Here is a 22169-nt window from a genome sequence, read left to right as displayed (position 1 = left end):
GTAAAATTTACCTTTGAAGTGCTTAAATAACAAGAAACAATTTCTTCTATCAATTTCAAGTTTCTAATAACACAACAAACTACAAACTACAATCTTTAGTCAATCAGAAATTTTCCCACAAAATGGTTTCACAAAAAATAACTATCTAAATGAGAAAAAAACTCGACAAGAAACACTCATAAACGAAAAACTACTTTACCTAAAGTGTAATAGACGAAAAAGTACATTTACAGAAATTAACAGCGTGAAGTAAAGCTCTTGGACCTTTATGTGGGTCACTCCGTTACTTGGCCGTGACCGTGGTAGCTGTCAGTGCGATGACTTGTTGTTTTATCACTCGCCTTTTACACACAAAATTGACCTTTATGCTCTCACCCAGACAATTATGTAATTTGTTTTAGTGGACGCGTCTATGCAGTGTAAATAGACAGCTTTTGATTAATGTTTCTTCATAAGGTTCATATTTCTTTGACGGTGTTCAATTTATCAGATAATCATTATGTAAGGTGTCGATTAAAGTATTTTGTCTAGTTCTATTATCTTTTTTCGTTTGGAAAATAGCTTAAAATTACGCCTTATATTCCTAGTAGGGTGCAGTAACTAATCAAAAGTCCATATTAGGTACCTATATATTATGGACTTTCATATTAAGCGCCTATTTCACCACCTTCATATAAGTACCCGATAAACTTTATATGACAGATAGTTCATACAAATTACGTTCTTAATTCAAATTTATCTGGGACATAGCGGCTATCCAGACATTGAGAAACAGGCTTTAAGTGTAATTACTTAACTACTTTTTGCTAGGTACATAACGTCGTTGCGCCTGTAAAAGTCGCTATGTGATTTTTCTCGAATGTTGTTTTTTGATGTTATTTTGCACCTTGCGTGTAATGGTATAAGGGTCAATCAACTTATTAAGTTATCAGTCCCATGAAATACGTTCGAGTCTATTGCCATTTGCCACACACTGGGCGCAAGGTTTATGAAGTCTACAAGCGTTTAGAATGTAAGTAAACACACCTCTAATTCGAATCAGTTAGTTGGCATTGTTCTCTTTACGTAATATGAAAGTTCAAATTGTATTCATAATTTAATTGAATGCTTTGAACAACCACTCATAGCGCTATTGTTTATTGGCCTTTCACACCTACTTCTTTACAAACACATACTTATGAGCACAGATATTTATAACCACTATTACCAAAAAAAAGTTTAATGTCTGTTGTAAATTAAATACCACATTTTAATGGCTTAATTCTGTTACAAAATAGCATCACGTAGGTAAATAAACGATTCTAAGTTTTAAATAAATAGTTTTACAGCCAACAGAACTTTTTATGGAGGAAGCGGCAGATGGCGCTTTAATCGTTTTAAAGAATCTTCCTATTAAAATTATTAATAGGTGTTCCTACTCAACTTACCTTTGAAGATAGTGATGCAGGTAATTTGAATCATCAATTTTGTAGATTTATATCGGAGTTGCTTTAATGGATGCCTTCTACTTTAGCTTAATTGTTTCGTATTATAATAAACACGTGTTGGAATTGCTAGATCTTTAGACTGCCATTTATATGCCATTCCTATTTGAATTTTAATCGAAGGTTTGGTTCGGCTTAAATCAGGTATAACCTACTAATCTTCATCATGGAATTTGTTATTTAATGAGGTATACCCTGTATACCCCTTCACTAATAATAAACTAACCTGTCTTGTAGAAACGGTCCAGTATACATTATAGACTGTGATCAAACCAAAAATGGACAATATTTTGGACAGACTGACATAAATTTTGGTAAATCTACACCTAACTTACATTAAGAGTCTAGACCTTTCCAAATACAATTTACATATTAAACAAGAATAATAGGCTTAAGAGCTGTACACACAGAAATTCCTGAACAAGTTTTGCATGTTGTGCAACGAGAGATTTCCTAGTTTGAACAAGTTAAAACAAGAGGAGTACAAACATTTATGCTAATCCACAAATGTCTATTCCGTTAGCACTCCGGCTCTTGGAGGTACGAATTGCAAGTACCTACTGGTACCGTTATTCGTACTAGGTTTAAAACAGTATCGGAGGGAAAGGGATTTATTACCTTCATAGGTATATTTTGATCATTAATAATGTTCAAATTCGAATGCAAATGCTTTATTGCTTTCTTTAATGTGATATAGTTCTCATATTGGTAATATGTGGGTAACAATTAAGGACCCTGTCGAGTAGGCATTAATTAGTACTTACTTTCAACATTAACATTAATTATTATAATACATATGATGTATTTGCATAAATATTTTGAAAACAATTGTAGGTATGTAGTTTATGTATTATTATAATTTAGCATGAGCTTGCAACTATCTAGAACCTAATGAATATACTCGTACTTATTTTCATAATCACACACAAATACATATTATTATGTAATCTAAATATTACCACTTAATTACATAGTTATTATTATTTACGTCTCAATTGTTTGAAACCTGTATTTAATGATAGTGATTTTAAGTCTCTAAGCACAAAAAGCCTCTAAACAGTGATCACTTTAAATAATTCTGGGAAAATGATAAAGTAATTTGAAGAGCTTGAACGAGATCACGATGCGACAATGATAACGATCAACGAATCATCGTGACTATGGAAATGCGTTGCGGTAAGTAAAATTGCAAACACGTGAACGACGCTAGAAAACGTTCCGTAACGGTCCTTTAATTAAACTGTCTTACTATAGACTTCTTTTCCCATGGTACCGATGTCAATAAGATGAAGATGAAATGTAGGAGGAACGATGTAGATTACAAACCGGTGCGTAAGATGTCTTACCAAGACGGTCTAATAAATTAACTAAAAATCACGGTTTACTCACGCAAAGCTCAACTAATTTCTACTACTAGATGAAGTTTGTACTTCTGTAGTACTTGGGTACTAGATGTAGAGTCCCTCTGTGACTCGAAACTAGTCGAGCTTTTCTCCATTCATTTACGTGAGTAAACAGTAATTTTTAGTTAATTTAGTACGTCTCACGATAGTTATTATAAAAGTCTAATAAAGTTTTGAGAACCTATCTAAATAAGGTAAATAATTTCTTAGTCTAAAATCCACATTAAAAATAAGCTTACAGTTTGTTAAGCCTTTAATAAATAATTCCAACTAAAATGCTTTTTCGGTCCGCAATTTTCTTTCTCCAAGTCCGACGATTAATCGAAGTAAACATTCTTCACTAAACAGTTCCTATATAAACTGAATGTCACCTTGAACCCCCGTGGGACATAACAGTACTTCCTTTATTTACTATTGAAGTAACAATCCCAATTTGAAACGGGTAACAGCGTTAGCCACAGCTCTGTCGCCCGCTGGGCCATTTAATCCAGATTTACTTTGTTGGTTTATGGTTTCTTATACAAAAAGATAGAACGCCGAATTTTTATAGCTAAGTCAGAATCGGTATTTTATAAGGTTGTTAAGGGAAGACATTTGACAGTATTGTAAATGGTTAGGTTGATGCTGTACTTTGAACTTTCTAAGGAACTGTTTGATATAAAGAAAGATTTTATGATCATTCGGCTAATGGAACATGTAAGAGTGACCATTTTTTGTTAGAGTGTCGTCTTACACTGTCTAAAAATCACCCCGTTTCTTCTCCTGTTTGAGCCGGACCCCGGTAACCTGTTACGTTGTCCGCAGTTTCGGACAACGACTAACCTTAGACTAGCTTAAATAAATGAAGTCACAAACTGCAATTTAGTATAAAACAAAAATAGGTTACGTTCCTAAAATGACAGATTTATAAATAACGTCCCTTCACTAATAATAATACCAGGAACTACAGAACTGGCCTAAGAAAACATGACAAATAAATAAACAGAGTCCAAGAAATGCTTGAACTATGATTTTTCGAGTTAAATGTCAGCGTGTACTGCGAGGTCTGAAGGGCGGTAAGTGCCGTTATTGGCCTCACGGAAGATCACGCTCAGAGTTAATTCGATGCCCGCCACTAGACCGGTCTCACTGCACTATTGTACCGGTATTTTAGTAAATATTATATCTGCAGAGGAAATAACGTGTTGGTTATGTAAGTGATGATTTAATTACTGGTCCGGTAGCTTCCACAGGGAGATTACTGTTACCTACTGTCGATTACTTGTTTCTGTTCATTGGGTTTGCTGGGAACGTCTCGTAAGTTTATGACTGTGAATGTGCTTAACTATTCTAGGTTTATAAAATCCCGGAGCTGCGGACTACCTAGCAAGTTTACCGCGGCTCCGGCTCGAAAAGCAGGAGTAGGAACGGGGTGTTTTTTTGTCAGTAAGAGTCTGACAGGGAGTGTCACTCGCCATAAACATTGGACGATTTTCTCCTCGTAAAACAAAAAATATAAAATCATTTTTATTGAATTGAATGGACGAAACTTTTAAGGAAGAAAATATGCCATTATTTAGGTAAACCCAAGTGGTGTATTAAAGCCGAATAGATGCCAACAATAATTCCAAGCCAATGCCAATCTAAAATAGAAATGGGTTAGGATAAGTTGTTAGTTATCATTGTGTAGGCACAATGTAAACAGTATATCATGGCCACAGCTTATCTAAGCACTCTAGAAGTACTTAGACACATTATTTCGACCCAAATGCTACTACGTGACTTGTAGCGCGATATTGACATGCCTAGACAATGGAACTCCAGCATGGAAGTTAAATTATCAGAAATTAAAAAGAAGTTGGCACTATCAGTAGCACGCAATAGGTTACGTGTTAGTATGCTAACTACTTATGGGTACTAAAAACTTTGAATAAGATAGGCAAACAGTGGGCAAAGTAAGAATATAGAAATTAGAGCAATAACTGTATCTCATCATTAATAAGTGAGGCTTTAATTAAGTTAAAAATTAATTATAAGTAGAAGTTATAGTTCAATTAGCATAACCATAAAATTGTATTGGCGGTAAACATTCGTCATGCTTTTTATTATCATTTTAATTACGATACAATTTTGCGAATCTTATTTATACTTTTTACACAACTCATCAAATTCGAAAGTTTATGAATATTTGAATTAGGTAACTATTATTTAGGTAAGTAGACTAAAGTAGGTAACACGTGAATACAGTCACAACCTTATGCTAATTGTTATGTCATTGATATTTGATACTTACCTAAATAACGTATCATCATCGACAACGACAAGTATTTTCTAATAAAAAGTAGTAAATAGAAATCGCAGTATCTCTAGAAAATGTTCACGCAAAATCTATTCTCTCAGTTTTCAATAAAGGCCAATAAACTCTTTCTTATGTGATCGCATGCGCATGATACAACAAGCGGAAGAACAAAGTCGCGGTGTAGCGAACTTGCAAACCCTATTCATAGTCAGGTGCAATCAACCTTAAACTCATTGTTCTAAGTGCTCCACCAGTATACCTAGACCCACTCCCCCGCCTCCTAAGCCTAGCACTCTAGGCTATCTGGGAGGAGGTAGTGGGTACTCCAAGCTTCACTTACATTTGCCGATTCTCAGTGGATGCACGAAGCCAGATAGTAAATAAATCGGAACGAAAGGTTTACGTTCGCGTTATAATAATGGGTTATTGAATAGATCGGACGATAAACACTTGTTTGCGAGTTTTATTGTGCTTTTTATCATGTATTATACTTTGAGATTGTTTAGAAAATGTTTCGATGTTGCTGGCTATACATTTAGAAGTGGAGCTCACTTATGTCGCCTTTTATCACAGCTTGTCGGAAAATGGATATCTTGCTAACAGAATAGTTCTGTAAAATAATGTAATGCTATGATGTAAAGTTTAATTAAAATAGATGTAACAAGCACTTCTAAGATCAGAATAACAGCATACCGGCCACGGATCATAAAAACAGATTCAAATTAATCAACAACCGTGAAAGCATTCCAGCAAAAAGACGATCCTTGTTCATGAAGCCAGAGCTCGGTCGGAATGCGACGGTGATGCACACAATACGTAAAAACACGACTATTTTAATGACCAGCTACTGTAGGGTATAGGCAAAAAGCCCAGTGGAGAGTGCAGACACCAGCACGACAAGGTACCCAGACCTGTCAAAACTCTTTAAGGTAACTCCAATCTTACAGTTTTGTTATAAAGTCGAAAATGGTATAAAGAAATGTGACAGATGGAGGTAGCTTGAAGTGCCATAAGACGTCGCATGGCATGCTGTGCCGTGCGACGACATACCGCAGGCCTCTGCTCGGCACCTAATAGGATCACCGTTACGCCGAGCGGGAGCGATGCATTTCGATTCGCTTCTAGGAAATGTTGATGTGCTTCACTGGCCAACATTTTTTGTACATTCACAGCATTCGACTAAGATAATTAAGTTGTTTGTCGTAGATGTAGGTAAAGCAAGTAATGTACTCTACGTTTATTCAAAGCAAACATTTGCTAACAGACGACGGGCCGTTATAAATATTTATAAGCAGACAGATGTTTGCAAACACACCCAGATTGACCATCTCTCGATTATGAAATTTTTATCCTTTCAACAAAATGTAGGTGATGACATCTATCATTTTAATGATATCCGTGAATTATAATCTAAATGCTTAATTATTTCCGTAAATTCTATTATAAGTCGACATTTTTATTTATGGAAGCAATTATAACTTCTCTATTACATAATACTCAAATTCGCGTCCAGTCCATTCATCATTGGACACGACACGAGCCTCTCCAATAGTGCGCCACTAACCGCGATTTTCCATTTCTCATATGCAACCAATCCAAACTTTTAAATTAGGTATCTATTTTTATCTCATATCAATAATTATGCAACAAATGTTTAAAATACATCACATAAAAGAGCCTCTCTCAATATTAGATAATTAACATATTTGGTCAATTAATATTAATTCTATTACTTTCCTAGCGTGTAACACGGAAACGGAGTTATTAACTTTATAATTTTAACCAATTTGTTTAGTACGTGCGTGTACAAAAAATAATAAATTAGGCAAGTGTGTCATTAATTTATAGACATAATTAATAGTAGGATAGATAAAAACTAGATAGATAGATAAATAAAAACTAGATAGATAGATTTTAGCCTCTTGTCTGCACGTACATGATACACAATAGAAATGACATTGTATTTCATGTAGATCTGCGTTCTGGCATACCATGGGTGGCAGTTAGAAATAACATAGAAATCTATATTACAAGGCGTGATTATCTAATATTACCCTTTGTGAGTAAATGTTCCCCGAGAGGATACACAACCCCAGTGGGAACCAAAAGGCGTTACCTAAGTGTGTACAATTGCTAAGTGTTTCGCAAGCGCCTCAAAGAAACAGACTACCAGAGAACCTAACAACGTAACGGGTTACCGAGGCTCTGGCTCAAAGCAGAAATAGGAACTGAGTGGTTTTTAGTCAGCAAGACTCTGTAACTCCTTCTCGCCTCACAAACGGCAGGAAAAGTCAACAGATGATATTCCCTCCTCAAAAAAATATTGAAGGCCGATGTCAGGGCTTTAAGTCAACATTCCCCCTCAAGAACAGATTAATTTAAAGCAAAAACATCATAGCGATCAATTCACCATCTAGAAAGTTAAATGCACTAACAAGGCGAATAAATACTTAAGCATCAATCAAAAACACTCAAGAACCTAGTTTCGTATTAAATAATCATAAATTGGATAACATTGCGTGCATCAAACATGACGTAACAATTTAATTTGGGCGTCAACGTAAATCATAATTGTTGAGTTTAATGAAAAATTAAAAAAAAAACCCGCTGTCCTATTTCCTCCGACCTTGTATCACGAGGAACACGCAACAAATGCAAGTTGCAGTTTGTGACGGTAATGTAAACTTTATGCTGATAGTAATAAGGGTTATGTAATGTGGTAGTGATGTGCGTCTCGTTGCGCAACACGCGAAAGTGCGCATCCGACCGCAGCCGAAGTGGAGTGCATAACACATCTCTATTTCAATGGCATTACGTAGATACTTGATTTTTTTAAATAGCTTGTTGGAATCAGTGTAACACACTCAAAAAACTGTTTATTTTTTAAGATCATAGGTAACTTATTAGAACAAAGTAACGTGAAGTAAAAGTAAGTAAAACTTAGTAACTTCCTGATTTTAAGATCTGAGATAACATTATCTTTCTTAGAACTTCAAAATCCCAGGAATCATTTTTATAATAATGAACGCACAAGCGTATAATATTATTATTTGAAAAAAAAACGTGTCAATTTTATTCAGTACCATAAATCATATTAAGTTTGCGTAGAAAAAAACTAAGCCATTATTACCATACTTACTAAGATACTAAGTTTAAATATGTCTTAACCCCATTTTTAAAGCATTTTTATTTTAAAATCTAACTAAAAATTACATATATATGTAAAGATCAAATAAGTAGGTAATAAATACTGAGTAAGTCGCGTAAATAAACAAACTTAAGTACTAGGTCAAGTATAGCAGTTAAAACTAACATCGTGACATTTTGGAAATGGCTACCGTGCTTATAATTTGAACATTATTGGTAGATTTCAATCATATTTCGAGAGGTCATCGTGTGACATTTTATATTGCAACTCTGTCTTAGCCTGCGGTTTGATATTGTATGAAACTTATGAAAGTCTACTCCACAGTATCAATTGTCCATATAAGTGACGAAATTTAATAGGTTTCTGCTTTTAAAATAAGGTTTAATTAGTCAAGGTCGATAATTTTTTTTGGCTTACGTAATAATAAAGTCTTCTAACAATAAATACGATGAAGTCTAAAGTTTTTATAGTTGGTACCTTATTACAAATTTTACAGCAATATCAATAGATGTGTATTCAAAGAAAAGTATATGAACAAAACCGTTCTTAATGTCTCATTTAACAAACGATTTTTTTGCAACGTCACGCCTTTTATTCCCAAAAGGGTAGGCAGAGGTGCACATTACACTCATTTACCCACTTTTCACCATTTATGTCATAAGTCCCATGTAAGCGAGCCTGACCTATACTGGACACAATTCCAGACTTCATGCTACTACTGAGAAATTTTCGAAAAACCGAAAAGACCAGTAGTAATAATAAGAAACCCGATTAAAATAAAAAACAAAATGTAGGTATAATAAATCTAGACATCGTACTAAATGCAAAACGAATTCGCATTTCATGCAAATAAACAAACTTCGATAAAAATCGTCTTCTGAATATTACATCAAACGAACAAACGTTTCGTAACACTCGAGTGACAGATGACTGTGTTCAATGCATTTCAATTTAAAAAAGCATTTTAAATGTGATCGACAGGAGAGACCTAACAGTAAACATTGTATGCGGAAAGAGAAGAGTATCTCACGTAACTAAACATTTAATATTCAACTTGTAAACTAGAAAGTAATCTTATTTCTTTGTTTAACAAAATAAATCGTTCACGTAACCCGACTGCTTAAGTACCTATACAAAATTAGGCATTACTTCATGCACTAGAAAAAGACTAGACTGTTAAAAATGCTAATGTACTAGAAAATCTGTTAAGTAAGTTAAGTTTTGTCGTACTTGATTTATTTTTCAATGCGAAAAGGAAGGTGTTTTAGCATTATGTAACACCGTTTTAGCAAATGCTTAAGCGTGAATGAATGAAAGGATCTGTTATGACAATCTTCAACTTTAAACAAATGGCTACCTACTTAGAACTTTGTTTTCTATTGGTTAATGAATAATGACTCAGTACTTAGGTGTACGGTACAGCTTTTGTGTCTAGGTACCTACTCAAGTATAAAGCAGAAGTTAATGAGTGTTATAAATTTGTGTTTCATTTGCTTTTGATGTGCCTCGATGTCGATTTCCTAGGCGGAAAGTAACTTTTTTTTGAGGGGGGATTATCATTCAATTACTTACCTACGGCGGGAGAACCGAAAATCAGACTCTTACTGACTAAAACCACCCCGTTCCTACTCCTGCATTGAGCCGGAGCCCCGGTAACCTGTTACGTTGTCCGCAGGTCCGGATGTGGAAATTAACCTATGTATGAGATAATATGTAAGTAATGCAACACAAAGCGAAGCAGCTAGATACTTAGCAAAATATAAGAAGTAGATGCTATCTATTTAGAATTCGCAAACTTGAATCTTGTTATTTATTTACACGCTAAAATAACTTTGTTTGCGAAGTAAAAGCGGTCAGACGCAGGCCCGTGTTACAGATAGCAAACTTCGCAAGTAGACTATACATTGCCTTTTTTCTATGCAAATGAGCGTTACCGATCTCCCATTATGAATACAATGTATGTTAAACAAGCAAAACTAATCGCTACCGTGCAGATTCGTGTCCCTGAACTCATTTCAGGCTTTGTGCATAATTCGACGCGCGCGCCGAAAAAAGTAGACGCAACATCGGCAACATCTTCCTAATTAACATAAACATTGCATTTGCAGACGGCCTTACATGTTATTAAACACATTTTCGTTTCGCTTTCAATACATTGTTATACTTATTACTTCATTTTTTTTTTGAAAATTTTCTGCCCTATTGAGTCATTGTGACTTCATACAGGTGTCATGTAGGCTGTCAGTTATAAGGTCCTACAGTAACGTAATATTTTCTTTGTATTGGTAGCTTACCACTTTACCATGCTAAAAGTTGCTATTTAATAGAGTCAGAATATTAGGAGTAAATAATACGAATGTGCCAGAACCACATGTGGTAATGAACTGCCAAATAACCTGCCTATTCTTCGCCTGCTGCTTCGCTTCGTCAAACTTCGACTGAATACGAGAACTGCATCGAAGCATCGACTAAGGATCACATTGTTAAAAAATTCTCAACATTTTGAGCTAAGAAATTTTTGGGCAAGATCTTCTTTCTCTAAATCCAAGCTATATTACTGCTAAGATTTTGTAACACAAACAATGCACATGTGGCACAATGGTGGTGTATCGTATTCGTATGGTACAATGGCTGAAGGTGGTCGAGTCGCCGGATCTTTTGCAACACATTATCAGTTCGTGATCCATCACTTGACCTGATTACTTCACGTTAGCCCTAATTCTAAGTGCTAATGAAGCAGTTAATCATTAAAGTAGAGCTTGAGTAGATAGGGGTGTGATGAAGAATTATGGGTATTAATTAGACCTTAAAAGCTATATCCATTGCTCTGTACCACTCAGGCAGCTTAGCTGAGCTGACGGCAACAGCTGAGCAGGCAGTAAATTGTTTAATTAGAAGGTGTAATCAGAACCAGACCTTAGAGCCGTTTTTGTGAAGAAAGCTCGAATTTAAATTAGTTTAACTTCCTCATATCTAAATTCTGTTTTAGGTTTCGATAGGTACTTACGGTTTGAAATAGGCACTAAATAGAGATAACTAGAAGATTTTTAAGTAAGTACTGAACTTAAGTAGAATTTCTATATAATCTCATTATAAATACGTAGATAAATTAGGCTGATAATCCGGGCAGTGGCACGGAGCTACAGCTCGGGGATAATATGAGAGGCTTACAAATAGGTGGGCGGCTAACTATCAGGTTGGACTAGAAATTCCTTTCCCGTCCTAGTATCTTATAGGTCTCACCTAACACACTAGATGCATATCGAAATTATCGAAGGTAGACAATGTTGGATGAGGTTTGTTTCATTAGTAGGTACTTACACGTAACTAAATAGTCAATAGGTACCAACTATGCTTAATTATAGCTATATTTTTGGTAAGTATAATATAAAAGTATTATAACATAAATACAAACTCACATTTCTGTGACAATATTAAATATTTGCATGCTTATAGAATAAGCAAAACATTGAATCCCATTTAAATTGTAAGATCCTTGTATACCACGATTTTGAGCAAATAAATATATTATTTATATTATTTCTTGAAAAAATAAAAACACAACTTTATTCCCCGGTTATATTGTTTGTTCATGTCTAATACCAGGATATTATTTTCTAAACAAATACATAACAATTTTCTGAGTTTAGAAGTCATATAGACTGCTTGTTCTGCATTTGCATTTCGGACCACTCGACAAGGAGGTAAAGCCAAGTTTAGTTGGTTATCTTTAAACAATAACATATAGCGCCTATGTAAAACAATACACATTAACAAGAAGGAAACAGCAGATAATTCTGTAGATGCGTACTTCCCGACCTATTGTTTAGTAAATCTAATGTTATCTAGGTACGCCATCAGCTACCGAACAAATTACATACATTTAAAGCACGAACAAGATGCACTTCCGAATAGAAAAAAGAAAGAAAAGATGACTCCTTTTAGTTCCTCATGTTTTGGGACTATCGGAACTAGTCCCAATCCTCCAGAAAAGACTACAACATGATCCCAAGATCACGATTATTCGCCAGTTAAATTGTAAGACCCATGTAACATTGGTTAAAATCGATGGTAATTCACCGGGCACAAAGCATAAGTAGGTACTCCATGCTCGAAAAATCATGAACATATGTAGATTTTTGTAGAAATTCTATGTAAATATAAAAGGAAATAATGGCGCCGACCATACACTTAAAAGCTCCAATTGAAATTTTGATTCAGTTTAACGGCACGCGCGTGACAGTACGCCTCAAAATTTATGTATATAGAGGAATGAGTAAAACGATCATTAGTATGATTCCTATGTTTCCCTTTCCTGTATCTGTCAGTGGTGTGGTGCATAATAAACGGGCGACCATTACCCTCGCTGGCGGAACGGAACGAATAAACTTGCCACTCCGATGCCATTACGTAGTATCTTAGATTTACCGGCTACGGTAATGTCTATCTGACCGGTCAAATCCTCTCAATCGTGCCATTTTTATGCCCACAACTAAAGGCAGGAAATACTGTAAAAAGTGTGGAACTAAGATAATTAATGCTGTGAACAGTCTAGCGTAAAATGTATTCATGATTATTGTAGTAACAAAGAATATGTAAGAGGCTTTACGTATTCTTTTGTTAATGTTTTCATAAGCTATAAAAAATGTAGTGCCTCTCGTAACACGCCTCAACGTTTTCGAAGTTCACACTCAAACAAACTTCTTTAAACCGAAATGTTTGGATAAGGAATCGGTACCAGTCGACCAGGTGTTAATAACGCTTATTGGAGTGTCGACTTTGTAATCTAAGACCGTTTCTTGAGCCAGGGAAGCAGTAGATTTCCGTGAAACATACGCGCGATAAAAAGCTAGATTCGAATCAGCTGCAGCGCCGTCCGCTGCCCATGCACATAGCAGACCATTAGCCGCGGCCGATAGTGTTCGAGCCTCATTTAAATGCATCCGCGATGATTACGTGATTGTTCAATCAAGGAACGTTATGCGCAAGATCTTGTTTACGAGCTGGTACGCTCTCTGTAACCAATTTGTTATCTAAACCTACACAATTTGCGTTAAATTCCTTCCCACTTAATCAGTTGTGATAACACTAGGCAACACTCAAAATTTCCCGGGGAAAATTCATACCGTATTTTATTGATAATCATACACCTAATACCAGAAAAATAATAATTTATTTCAGTCACGTATAGGAATGGAGATTTTAACATTTTTGTAAAAAATCACTTTTTTTATTAGTTTTGGAGGGTAGCTCTAAATTCTTCTTAGTAACGATCACAATAATATTTTGTAGTGTCAGTATACATTGATTTCTTTCGCAATGTCTCGCTTTTGTGTTAACTCTCCGGATTTATTTTGTTTTATTTTCACCGAAGAGTAAAAAAATCCCATGACGCCGTTAAGTAATTACGAAGTGTTATCGTGCATATTTTGGTTTAGACGTTCGCAACCAAGATAAATATTGGGTGCCACACATGTGTTGCTTCTCATGCCACAAGAATTTGACAAACTGGTTTAATGGAAAACCAACAATGATGCCTTTTGGTCAACCTATGATTTGGCGAGAACCTAAGGATCATGTAAGTGACTGTTATATTTGTCTCACAGATGTCAAAGGATTTTCTAAGAAATCTAAGCACACAGTAAAGTACGCAGAGGTGTCTTCCGTAACAAAACCAATACCACATTCAGAAGATCTTCCAGTACCTAACCCACCAAGTCACGTTGAATCCTCAAGTAACACTTCTAGTTCTGATGATGAATGTGAAGACTTTCAAGTGGCAAGTACATCTAAAGCACCACATTTGATCAGCCAATCTGAGCTTAACGATCTTTTTATAGACTTACCTAAGGAAAAATCTGAAATATATGGTTCAAGATTAAAGCAATGGATTTGTTCAAGTCACGGAAATTTTTTTGGGAAATAAACGATCGCCTCAATATGAAAGCCTTATAAACCAATTGTTACATGCTTATAAACAACTGGGGTGCAATATGTCATTAAAAATACATTTTCTGCATTCGCAACTTAATTTTTTTAAAGAAAATCTAGGCGCAGTGAGTGATGAGCACGGTGAGCGCTTTCACCAAGAAATTGCCTCAATGGAAAAGCGTTATCAGGGAAAATGGACCACTGCAATGCTTGCAGACTACTGCTGGTTTTTAATTAGAGAGACACCAACCTCTTCTTAAAACAGGCAGGCCAAAAGAACAAAAACTAGTTTATTTTTCAAGTCTAAATAATATTTTACTTTAAAATAATAACAAAAAATTGTTAAAACTAAAAATAAATTTCTCTTAAAAGCTATACGTGACTGAGATGTTTTATTTACTGTTCTAAGTTCTCTATACCATGGCCTTTCCGAATCACACAATCAGATCTCTGGGAAAAAAAAAAATATTTTTTTTGTTGCCTAGTGTAATTACAGTTAATTTTGTTCGTGACTGTATAATGCTACTTACCTTGCACAATTATTATAATTTCTAAGCATATCACAAACTAAAAATAGAGAAGAAAATATCATCTTAACAACAAATGCCAGCTAGCGAATAATAACTGGATTAAGTAACCACTTAGACCCGTTAATTGGTGCATACCAAGAGCAACATCTCATGAGTGTGTATTATAAACATTACGTTGGTCGAGAGCATCTAATTACTGAATTACGCGGACCATGATATAACAGATGTTTCGAACATACAACCAGATTAACACCTACGGTTCTTTAAGTTTGATTAATTAGACAATTTGTCAAAAATCAAGCTAAGTTTCGGTAGATGAGTAGCCTGACTTTAACTTGCCAAAATTACTGACGTTTTAGATAAGTACACACTTATGTTGGTGATGATAATGACAAATTGAAAATTTTAAGCATTTTAAACCTGATTCAATAGGCCACACAAGTTACCTAACGTCTATTACCTAGGTACAAGACACATCTCTCCCAGGCTCTGCGTTTTGCCTCCCTGCAAAATTCCCGCGATCTTCGTAGGTCGTTAATCTGCCTAATTGGAGCCCCATTCACGCACGCACGCAAGATATTATGCATTCGCGATTCGAGAACTTTCCCATAACATCTGTCCTGTTTTTTTTTTAAGACAAGTAAAGATGTCGTTTTTTTTCTAGACATCAGCATAGGTTACTGTTGTACAAACATCGAACGCGGGATTTATTTCATTCATGATTTTTGATTGATAGGTACAAAATTAGAGATTGAAAATCCCAATAAAATTTTGCCTAGAACTAAAATTTTACATATCTAGCTAGAATTAAATGTCCAACGGTCACTTCTGTCATTATTACGGTAAAGAGTTTGTCAAAAGTCCCAGTTCAATGAGTTTCCAGTTCATTGAACGAAATCATTGACCTACCAATTAATCAAACAATTAATCATCACGATCATTACCTAAGTTCATGGGCCACGCTAATTGCCAACAGGTACAGGAGATATAAATCACCACACACATACCTTGATAGCAATTACAATTGATGTGTTAATTAAGAATTTACTCCGAGCAAGCCTATTGGACACTGTTGTAAATCGGTAGGTCTAAAAAAGCTGTTGAAGTATTTACAATCAGGAAACCGACAATGAATGTTGAAATAGTCTAGTGTTAGATTTAGCCCTTAGCATTTCGATTTTATTAGTACTCTAGTACTAAATATAAATTCAAAAGCTTCGCCAACATATTTTTGCATTTAGCACCTCTGACTGTAATGCTAATGATTATGAAAAACAGCATCTGAAGATGTCTTCACATGTTTTTTTGCTGGGAATTTGCAAGAACAGACGCCAACCAGCATATTATCAAGTTCGGAGCTGCAGACTATACGCTAGCTACCTAGCGGGTTTACCAGGGCTCCGGTTCGAAAAGCCGTAGGAACGGGGTGGTTATGAGTCATTCAGTCTGATATCCCTCTCGCTTCGCCCAATGCGGGAGAAATCATTGGATGATTTTCCGCCTCAAAAAAGTTTGGTTATGGTTATGGTAAAGAATTGTGAACTTGATATAGTACTAACATACAAATACTTGGGAGTTTGGCTAGACAGGACATTGCGCTGGGGTAAGCACATCAATGAAATCGTCGAAAAGGTTCAGAAACTTATGAATGTACTTAAAATTCTTACTGGTTCATCTTGGGGTATACATCAGATACATTTACGTAGGCTATATATAGCTTTAGTTAGAAGCAGACTTGACTATGGATGTTTCTTGTACGATAGTAGTGCGGATTCAAATACCTCTAAGTTAGTTAAAGTACAAAATCAAGCATTAAGGGTAGTGGGAGGTTTCATAAGAAGCACCCCCGTTCATGTTATGGAATGCGAGCTCTGTGTTCCTCCACTGCATTTGAGAAGAAGGTGGCTAGCTGTCAAATATTGTTTGAAGTCGCGATCATTGTCAGATAATGTAACCATCAAACTATTGTCAGAACTTAGTGCTCTTGGACACAACAGGTATTGGGCAAACAAGAAGCTCCCTTTACTTGTTAGGGTTTTTGAAGAAGTTAAAGAAGAGTGTATGAACTCATCCCCTATATTGGAAATGTTTAGTTTAGATACCTGGGTCAGTAACATTAACACTCAAAATGTTATTAAGATTAAATTAGATTCAATTAAAAAACCGAAAAAAGCTTACGAATATAATTTAATAAAAACGGAAACTGTAAAAGAACTAAGGGAAAAATATAATGATTATTATAGTATTTACACTGATGGATCTAAGAGCTCTAAGGGAAATGGTGCGGCGTACTATGATCCTCTGAAACCAGAAAACAACAGTAATAGTTGTTTCAAAGTAATTAATGATGCATCGGTAATGTCTTTGGAACTTTTTGCAATCTCAGAAGCGCTTATTTATGTTCAAAATAACAATAAAGAAAAAGCAGTGATTTTTGTTGACAGCAAAAGCGCATTACAACATATAGCTCGATGCGCCTCTGATTGCAGAGGTGCATCGATAGCTTATGGTATCCTTGCTAAGATACAAAATCTAAACAACAATGGGTATGATCTGAGATTGCAATGGGTTCCATCGCATATAGGCTTACATGGTAATGAGGAGGCTGACCGGTTGGCAAAATTGGGAATTGATGAGGGAAAGGAGGTAAATATTGGAACATATTACGTGGAGTTATTACCAAAATACAAACGTAAATGTTATGAACTTTGGAGAGAGTATTTTGATGAAAGATCTAAGGATAAAGGCATATGGTATAGATCAATGGTATCAGAGCCTCCTCATATACCATGGTTTTACAACACTAAGTTATGTAGGCGGCTGGTTGTGATCGCGCACAGACTGCGATCTGGACACATGCCCCTCAATAAGTTTGGATTTTTAATGAAAAAAACCGACTCACCAAATTGTGATGTATGTGGAACACCGGAAGATGTAGTACACTTATTGTTGGAATGTGCCAGATTTCAGTCTGAACGAGTAGAATTATTTAAAGATTTAAATTTAAATATGTATGATGTAGGTGTATGTCACCATCTCTTATCTACACCTAATTCGGAGGCTGCCTCCAAAGTATTTATGTTTGCTAGGTTACGTTTTAGTTAGATTATATTATATTAGTATAAGGTATGATGGGACTGGCATACACAATCGTGTAAAAGTCCCCAAAAATAAATAAAGAGAAAAAAAAAAAAAAAAAAAGTTTGGTAGCTTATGGTTGATCTGACAAACTTTAAACATTCTATATTTAAAGATTTTGCCATAGTAGAAGGTCATTTATCTCTTCTTAATTCTTTAAACCGTGATAAAAATAGATTAAGTATGTTATTAAAAGATTTGTTGCATCTCGGCTGGTGTAAATACAGATTCTCTATAAAACGAAATTGCGTTCTTTTATGGCATACATGGTTACGGGATTTTTATGGGATAGCGACGTTCTATTTTCTATAAGAAACGTCTGAAAGAAATGGATCCTCTTCAATCTTTCTTCATTTTAAGGAAGCTATAAAATATGTAAATAGGTAATGGGTATCTGATATTTTAATTTTTTATGCTTACTATCGCATAAAACATCACAGATTTTATAGATAGATACTTACAAAGTTACAAACCCCACACCGTACAGATTATAAAAATATGTCGTAAACAATTTAATAACGCAGGCATAAAAATAGACTGCCATAAATCTAGAATTGACTTTATCTCGCGATCCGAAGGCAAGCACCCAGTTTAAAAAAAAAACCACAAACCACTTTTTTCCTGATCTTCGCCAAAGACAAAAGACTCGATTTATAAATCTCTGAGACTGAGTTAATCATTTTAGTTGTTTTTAACTACAGTAGCGGTAGGTACAATCACCTCGTTCACGATTGGCTGGGTTTAGTTTTAACACCTTTTATAAGTGCATTATTGGTGTCGTTTATTATCTGGCCAGTGAACTGAATTATACGGGGGCTATCTGAGCGTAATAAGACCCTTTAGACACACGATTCCTAGAGCATCTTGGTACAGTGATCTTGAGGAAGTCAGGTTCAAGTTGATCCAGACACACGGCAGTGTGTCCGCCAAGTTCGAGCAAAAAAACCGACACACCGGCCGTGGGTTATATTACACGAACCATTTCGGGCCAAGTTCGACCCACCTATAACTCAAAATCTATTTTATCTACGCATATGAAATTTCTAGTATCTGTCGAGATCTCCTTACTTATCTAAAATACAAAATTTCATTAATGTACTTATTGTAGGTCTTGAGATATTGACGTCAGAAAATCGCTATTTTTACTATACACTCACTGACTGACTCACTCACTCATCAAAAACCTAGACCACTTCCAATGGTCGTATTGACTTGAAATTTGGCATGGAGGTAGGTCTTTAGGTCAAGGTAAAGGAAAAAATCTGAAAATGGCCAAGTGTGAGTCGGTTTTAAAAATAATGAAGATTCATACCCCTAAGGAACTAAAACAAAAAAAATATCTATATCTTCCAATGGTCGTACCGACCTAAAATTCGTTACGAAGGTTTGTATTTAGTCAAAGTAAAGTAAAATAAGAAAAGAAGAAAATAAACCTTACAAAAATAAATGAAATCCCACCCAAAACATAAATGTGAAAGGCTGCCAAGTTCGATAATATTGGAATGCTTCGCCTATAAAAGAAGTGAGATCTAAATAAGTACCAAGTTCCATACACAGACCTCAGTTAAAAATGATATGACTTGGCAAGTTTTAATAGAAAATTATATACTTGACTCATTGCGTTTAGTAGGTTTATAACAAAGTGTGTGAAAAACTTGCCAACTTGTTATATCATTTTTAACTGAGGTCTGTGTATGGAACTTGGTACTTATTTAGATCTCACTTCTTTTATAGGCGAAGCATTCCAATATTATCGAACTTGGCAGCCTTTCACATTTATGTTTTGGGTGGGATGTTAGTTCTCCAGAGGGGTAGATAGAGGTGCGTTTATTTAACGCTTATCAGTTGTGTAAAGAGTCTTGTAATAAATAACTTTTTTTTAAACGTTGCTTCTTAGAATTTTTTCTCTTGTGTTGTAGGTGCGTTTATATATGCACATGACTCTCAGACCAGAAACAACAATTTGTCATCACACAAAGAGTTGCTCCGTGCAGGAACCGAACCCGCTACATGTCGCACGACAGCCAGTTGTCCAGCTACTGCGCCAACGGTGCAGTCCTTTGTTGTACGGGGCACAATTTTACCTAATGCATCGCTACATACCTTACAATCCATCATTACGTACATACAGCCTGGTCAAACCTATTTGCTCTAGAAACCTAACGATTTAGCTGTGCGGTTCAACTGAACAGGTAAAACTGCACAGTAAAATCATCAGGTCTACAGCGGGCATAAGACCCATTGCATCTAAATTATATTTACATATCAACTAATAATATAAATGTTAGTTAAGAAACTAACAATAAAACTTAAAACTCTCATCAAAAACATCGAGATTCATTTCAATTGTCCCACTGATATCTATGAACTCTCTATTCCACTACGCTATGTACTTAGGTATCTACACGTACATTATAATACGCACATCATTACAATGCAGGTCCGAATTATCACTTTCCAAATTGAAAAAATGTTTTTTCACCTATTCCTATTCTTGCTTTCATGGTGTATTTGTATGCTCACGAAAAAGCGGTGTAGCGTAACAGAACAAAATTGAAAAGCCTAGCTTTGTAATCGGTATTATAACGCGCAAAAAACTTACAATATTCAATAACTACGTAACTTTCGCCAAAGTTTGTTTACGATACGATTCTATTACTACCTCTTCTAGTAAGTAGTTGTGTCAACTTCGGACACCTCGTTTTGGAATCATAGGTGTCACGTCAAGATTGTCCCTTAGTTTTTTTTTAATACCTAAGGTACCGAATTTAGCACCACCTTTTTTTGAGGGTGGAATGATGACTTCTCCCGCCTTGGGTCAGGCGAGAGGGAGTGTCAGACTCTTACTGACTAATAACCACTCCGTTCCTTCTCCTGCTTTGAGTCGGATCCCTGGAAACCTGTTACATTATCCACAGAATTTAGGACAACCTGGATTTTCATTTATGGAAATCACCGTATAAGCATGATTCGCAAAAATGCTTATCCAATCTCTTGAAGAAGAAGACGCAATATTTTTCCCCTGTCAATGACGTTCTCTACCAAGCTTTTTTTCAAAAAGCCTCCCATACAATGGACTATGAAATATTTATGGTCAAACTCCGAGTAAAAGCATAAACGCAATGTATTCTGATTTTACTTTTTTCATACTAATAACAGAGCATGTAAGAAAAAGAACAAACTACATGACAGCAGCGCATGCCCTATTCTTTTATTTTTATGGTAACTGCAATCTGCAGTAGTAAAAGTTCGACTGAGATGTACAACCGATAAACATTTCTCATAACATAACGTTAGTTTAATAGTTCACTAATTGGACATTGCCGCTTTAGCTGAAGTAACGAGTGGACTAACTACCACCTTTATAAACATTTACAACTTGGGAACGTCGTGTGGGTAAAGAACACAGATAAAACGACTTTTCATGTAAATAAATTAATTACATGTGCACCTAGATCTGCCTACGCTTCATCTATTTGGTTAAATCTGGTGGATAACGATTTAATCTTAGGATTAAATCAGTATACAATTTAATATTGATGAGATCGTGCAGCGTTCATTGGTTGGCGGTGATAATATTCTGCAAGTTAGATTGCTTCGATTAAGTAAATCAGAGACGAATTTAACTTGCACACTAGACTATTAAAATGAATGAAAGAGGTAGACATTATCAATTAAAAATAGCTGTATTATAAAATAAAAAATTTAATTATAAATGAAAATGTACCTAATTAATTTAAAAAGTACGTTAACCCGCTCCTTACGTAAATGGAACGCTAATTCGAATTTAGAATTCCTAGCTCAGAAACTGGAACTAATACAGACTCGGAATTTTAATAAAAATCCCTCCGCCTTTATAGTTAAAGGAAGAAAATTCCAGCAGTTTTTCTAAAGAAATACGGATGTGGTCACTTAAAGGCACGTACAAATTATTATTAGGACCACAGGGCTAAATGCTGAACATGTTCTTAGACATCCTAGGCGTAAAGTTAGTACCTAATAAGTGTAGAAATCCTGTTTTACTTACCACTACTTAAGTTAATGTAGCTAAATCCCTTGCATCCACATCAACGTTATACACAACACAGATTAGTTTTAAAAATAAAATTATTTATCTGTTTGAAAGTTTCATTAGTGACCGGGATTTAATTTTTATTGTCGATCATATTACGCGCGCGCGTTTGAAAACGGTTCGCGGCAACGGGCTGCGTGTCAACGGCTAGCGCTGCGCGCGCACCTCTATGAACTGACTGCTTC

At 35.4% G+C, this 22169-nt stretch overlaps 1 protein-coding gene across 1 annotated transcript in view; it reads right to left on the bottom strand.

Annotated features, from left to right (window-relative positions):
* LOC118267733 (uncharacterized) overlaps positions 1-22168 on the bottom strand; it is a 41118-nt gene extending 18950 nt beyond the window's left edge. The window contains exon 1 of the mRNA XM_035581888.2: positions 21940-22168. The gene's annotated coding sequence lies outside the window, so the exon portion shown is untranslated. The remainder of the gene's footprint in view (positions 1-21939) is intronic.
* Between the last annotated feature and the right edge of the window lies 1 nt (position 22169).

Source organism: Spodoptera frugiperda, chromosome 6 (genome assembly GCF_023101765.2).
Source record: "Spodoptera frugiperda isolate SF20-4 chromosome 6, AGI-APGP_CSIRO_Sfru_2.0, whole genome shotgun sequence".
NCBI classification, from domain to species: domain Eukaryota; kingdom Metazoa; phylum Arthropoda; class Insecta; order Lepidoptera; family Noctuidae; genus Spodoptera; species Spodoptera frugiperda.
This window is presented reverse-complemented; position numbering and strand designations above follow the sequence as displayed.